The sequence below is a fragment of the Hermetia illucens genome, chromosome 4 (assembly GCF_905115235.1).
Source record: "Hermetia illucens chromosome 4, iHerIll2.2.curated.20191125, whole genome shotgun sequence".
NCBI classification, from domain to species: Eukaryota; Metazoa; Arthropoda; class Insecta; order Diptera; family Stratiomyidae; genus Hermetia; species Hermetia illucens.
In genome coordinates, this window is record NC_051852.1 from 107,605,553 (window position 1) to 107,611,552 (window position 6,000).

A 6,000-nucleotide genomic window follows, 5' to 3' on the forward strand; every position below is an offset into this window, starting at 1 on the left:
ATTCAGATCAGCACTGGCAATGCCAGCCGACGGGTGAGAAACAAAGTGCAGAGGGTTTACCGGAACTATGCCATCCCCTGTGAGACACCCGTTGTTGAAATTCTGGACACACTAAAACAGAAACTTTCTGTCATATGCAGTCGGTTACGGCGGTATGGCGAAAGTTATTCCAGACGTGTCCAGAATGCAACATACGCGAGGAACCAGCGGAGCTTTTCAAGATCTCTCAACGAATCCCAACAGAGCGCCCAGACAATACAGTTCTCGGTGACGGAAGCGAAAGAGTATTGGAGTGGACTTTGGGGGTTACCTGCCCAGCATGCTGAGCATGCTGAGTGGATCACCGCCGAAGGCACCCGCCATGTCAATACATCTGGCATGAATTTCGCGGATGTTACCGAAGAGGAAGTTCGACGAGCCATAAACAGCTCGAAGAAATGGAGGGGCCCAGGTCTGGATCGGGTGCAGAATTTCTGGTATAAGAAATTTACCAGCGTACACAGTCGGTTGGCACGCAGTATAAATGAGGTCATGAGTCGGCCGGAGGAATTTCCACCTTTCCTCATTGCGGGGATTACCTACCTTATCCCTAAGAAGGACACGGTGCAGGACCCCGCAGACACAAGACCGATCACTTGCTTACCAACCCTCTACAAATTCATCACGTCCATTATTAGTGGAAGGATCAATGCGCACCTCGAGACCAACAACATTCTGTCCGAGGAGCAGAAGGGCTGCCGAGTTGGGTCAAGGGGTTGCAAAGAGCAACTCATTATCGACTCGGTAGTTGTAGGACAAGCAACTAGAGGCCAAAGAAGCCTCTTCAGTTGCTATATCGATTATGCCAAGGCTTTTGATAACGTTCCGCATACCTGGCTAATCGACATCCTACATCTGTATCGCATTGATCCGAAACTAATAAAGTTTTTGGCGACAGTCATGGAAGGGTGGCATACCACCTTATCAGTCCGTACATCTGAGGGTGCTAATACCTCAGAGCCCATCCGTATACGGAGGGGCATCTTCCAGGGGGATTCATTGAGTCCTCTTTGGTTTTGTATGGCACTGAACCCCCTTTCATGGCTACTGAATGATGCTAGAGGGCATAGTTTTGCAATAAAATATGGCCTACGTGCTAAGTGCGAACTGACACACTTGATGTACCTAGATGACATCAAGCTGTATGCTGGTACTGACGACCATCTTAGAAGCCTGTTGCGAATAAAAGACATGTTCAGCCGTGATATTCGGATGGAGTTTGGATTAGACAAGTGTCGAATCCAAGCCATCCGCAAAGGTCATCACGAGCCGCATGCCGGACATAGCATTGGTGACCTCCACATCGAAGCTATGACCGAGACAGACTTCTACAAGTACCTAGGAATTCTGCAAGGAACCCATGCTCGAGTTGGTGATCTGAAGGAAGCTCTGCTGTCCGAATTCCTGCGACGTGTAAAGCTGGTGCTGAAATCGCATCTCTCGGGGAAGAATAAAATAAGCGCGGTGAATGTATTCGCTATGCCTTCACTGGCTTACGCATTCGGAATATTGCCGTGGACGAAGACCGACCTGGAAAACGTCCAGCGGCGGATACGGACAACTATGTCCAAAATCCGAATGCATCACCCAAAGTCTGCCGTGGAGCGGATGAACCTGCCTCGTGACATCGGAGGTAGGGGCGTGGTTGACGTGGCGGCACAACATCATCGCCAAGTCGACTCGCTGCGCGCTTATTTTTACAGCAAAGAGCAGGCGAGTCTCTTGCATGCGGCTGTCTGTAAGGCAGACTGTGGACTGACTCCACTTAACTTGAAGGATCGATCTTTCAATCCTCTGAGTGGGGTGAAGTCGGACCAAGAGCGGATCGAGGAATGGAAGTCGAAGGCAATGCACGGTAAACACGTGAATTGTCTTTGGCAGCCATTTGTCGATTTGCATCTGTCGAACAGATGGCTGTGTGCCGGGGAGCTCTTTGCTGAGACGGAGGGGTTCATGTGTGCCATTCAGGATGGCGTGGTCGCCACCCGAGCTTATAAAAAGCTCATCATGAAAGAACGGGTGGAGAACGACCAGTGCAGAATGTGTGGTTCGGCGTTAGAGACGTTGGACCATCTCATTTCTGGCTGTACTGTTATGGCACCGGTGCAGTACATCACCAGGCATAATGCTGTATGTAAGGTTATCCATCAAAACCTTGCATACAAGCATGGGCTGATCACGGGGACATGTCCGGTTTACCGATACGAGCCGGAAGCAGTCTTTGATAGTTCTGCTTACAGCATGTATTGGGACTGGCAAGTTCTGACTGATCGCCATACCGCACACAACAAGCCTGACGTACTGTTAGTTGACAAGACAGGTCGCTCCGCGTATATTATTGATGTTGCTATCCCCCATAATAGCAACATTGAACGGAAATACGTGGAGAAGAAGGTGAACTATGAGCCATTGGCTCGGGAAATCAAAGAAATTTGGCGTCTCGAGCGGGTGGTTGTAGTTCCCATAATATTGTCAGCTACAGGTATTGTACCTAAATCCCTCACGGCTTCCCTTGATGTCCTGGGACTTTCGCACAGTCTGGTTCAAACCATGCAGAAGTACACCATTCTGCATACGTGCTCGATGTTGCGGGGAGTACTGGACGGATTCTCCCACTGACCTACCACCGGCCACCACCACCAGTGCCCCTTTAGTTTTTAAGTAGGTAGGATCGTCCGAGCCTAAATGCTTGGCACTTAGTACTAGTATTAGGTATTAGGATAACTCGGAAATAATAGCCGGTCCGATGATTGGTTATGAAAAGAGGAGGTAGAGATAGCTTCAGTCTGAATGGCTATACACTACTGCAGCGTCTCAGGCGATAGGTGAGGAAACTGCGGGAACTTTGCAGTCCTACAGAGTAGTCACTAAGGAAGCTACAACTATAAAATGTAAATCTATCTAATAAGAAGAAAAAGAAATTCGAGGTCCGGTACGGATAGCCGACGGAAGTTGTCTGACTTGGTGACTAGGTCTAGCTTCTGTTATGGAGAGCACGGTGTCGAAACCGCTAATCAATCGTAGAGCGGTTCGACGTCTAGGCGCGACGCTCTTGTTTTGTCACAACTAGTGGCGACCTCTTCAGCAGATTCGTGTAGGCAACGGATGAAATGGAGTGAGGATATGAACCTCTTTATCATCCGCTCCTATTACGAAATAACGGCGGGTGGGTTAACATCTTACCTCCCTTTCTTGCAATACGCGCACGTGACTGTACAGCGGGTCGCAGACCAATACCGCTTCATTACTCGCAGTGACACAATCCCGGCCGCCATCAGGGAGCGTGTTCTACTTGAGATTACCGTAGAAAATGGTGACCAGGAATCGATGGAGGAAGAGGCGTCGGCAACAACAGCACCACACCGCACTGTAGGCAACAGTTTCCGTAATCGCCGAAGCACTCTTCTTCACCGTTCAGTTGAAGTCTCCGGTGAGATTCGGGACGACTTCTAAAGAGCGTGTAAAGAATTCTTGGAAACGGATTCTTTGTATAGACCAGATGTTTCCAGGCTCTATGCATCTCCAGGAATTCAGAGAATTCTATTTCAAATCAATGGTGAGATTCGATTTCGACTGTGTCACTGCTGCAATCGCAATCACTTGCATATTGTGGTGCAGTTGTTGGTGTCAGATTGCACGGTCGAAAGATTCGTATTAGCTTTATTGGCTTGAGTGACCGAAGAGGTCCGCCATGGAAAATTCGTCTGAAGGGTCAGCGGGACTCACTAAGGCAGGACATTGCAAGGCTGATTGAAATCGGCACTGGCAATGCCAGCAAACGGGTGAGAAATATAGTGCAGAGGGTTTACAGGAACTATGCCATCCCTAGTGAGACACCTATAGTTGAAATTCTGGACACACTAAATCGGAAACTTTCTGTTATATACAGTTGGCTACGACGGTATGGCGAATATCACTCCAGACGTGTCCAGAATGCAACTTACTCGAGGAACTAATGGAGTTTTTTTAGATCACTCAATGAGTCCCAACAGAGCATCCTGACCTTACAGTTTTCGGCGACACTTGCAATGCCACTATGTCGAGCGTGAATTTTGCGGATGTTACCGAAGAGGAAGTTCGGCGAGCCATAAATAGCTCGATAAACTGGAGGTGCACAGGTAGGGACGTGGTTGACTGTATGGGGCAACATCACTGCCAAGTCGACTCACTACACGCTTACTTTTACAGCAAAGACCAGGCTGTTTGTAAGGCAGACTGCAGACTGGCTCATACTTAACTTGAAGGATCGACCTTTTAATCCTCTGAGTGAGGTGAAGTCAGACCAAGAGCGGGTCGATGAATAGAAGTCAAAGGCAATGCATGATAAACATGTGTATTGTCAAACAGATGGCTGCGTGCTGGAGAACTCTCTGCTGAGACGGAGTGATTTATATGTCCCATTCAGGACGTCGTGGTCGACACCCCAGCTTATAAAAAGCTCATAATAAAAGAACGGATGGAAAACGACCAGTGCAGAATGAGCGGTTCGGTCTTAGAGACGTTGGACAATCTCATTTTTGGTTGCACTGCAATGGCCCCTAAAATATTGTCAGCTACAGGTTTTGTACCCAAATCCATCACGACTTCCCTTGTTGCCCTGGGACTCTTACACAGTCTAGTTCAAACCATGCGGAAGTACTCCATTCTGCATTCGTGCTCGATGTGCGGGGAGTTTTCGACGGATTCTCCCATTAACCTACAACCGGCCACCACCACCAGAGCCCCTTTATCTTTTAAGTAGGTAGGATCGTCCGAGTCGAAATGATTGCCACTTAGAGCTAGTAAGCATTTGCCGAGATTGTGACAACCCGGATTTTGTCAGCGCTTTGAATAGATTTGCAGCCTTGCCAATATTATTATCGCGACGGAGTCAGATGTAATAATAACCTGAGAGCCGTTTCCACGAGATGTTACTCTTGTGTACTTAGGTAAAAGAATACCACAACTGTCAGCTAATGTACAACCTATTCCGAACCGTTTGCCAAATCATAAGTCAATGTCATGCAGGTTCGAGGCTTGGGTTCTTTGCAAAAAATGCGAACTTTTAGCCGCGTGCGAGAGAAGAATGTTTGTGCCCTGTATGGAAGTGGACGATTCCCTAGCCTATATAATGACGAAATTTATGAGACGTATCATAATCGTCTGGTTATAGATAAAATCCGGCTGAATAGGTTGCGGTGGGCGGGTCACTTAATCCATATGGGCGAGGATGCCTGGAAAATCTATAAGAGCAATATTTATGTTAGAAAAGATGAAGAAAGCGTGGCAGACAGCTTTTAGAGATATCGAAACTGGGATGTTTGGAGTACCCTACAAAGTCAGACCTAGTTTGAATACCGGTTGTTGCGCCATTGATGATGATGATTCTCTCGTCACTGACGAATGAAATGTTACCACAATGTCGCGGATACTACACCCTTTCTTTTACCTGGCCTTACGATCAGCATTGTACATAAATAATAAGGTCGATTTTGATCACGTTTGACCTAATGTTGTTCAGCAGGAAAGTGAGGCGTATCCGCCTAATAAAGGTAGATAATGCCGAGGAGCAGCAAGGCGACAATTATTGGACTGGCGAAGGGACAATTCGCGAAAAAGGACCCGCATCCCCTATTCTCCGTATTGACGAATGGGTTCAGCGACGATATGGCAAAATGAAACTGATGGGACATGGTAATTACAGGAAATCTCAGGTGGCCCAGCTGAAAATCTAGAACATGTTATGTTCGGTTGTTCCGGAAGAGGTTGGAAGAAGCTCTCAAGGGTAGCATAATTTCGCGAAACATTATCGGGAAAATAATGAAATCGAAAACAAACAAACATACAATGTAGTAACCTCTGCAACAACGAGCAATCAGGCGGTGTTTGAAAAGTTACAACGGATAATGGAAGCGCGAAGAGCAAAAAACAGTTTTGCTTGAAATATAGCTTCCCTTGCGAAGTAATGTTTCGCAGCACTGA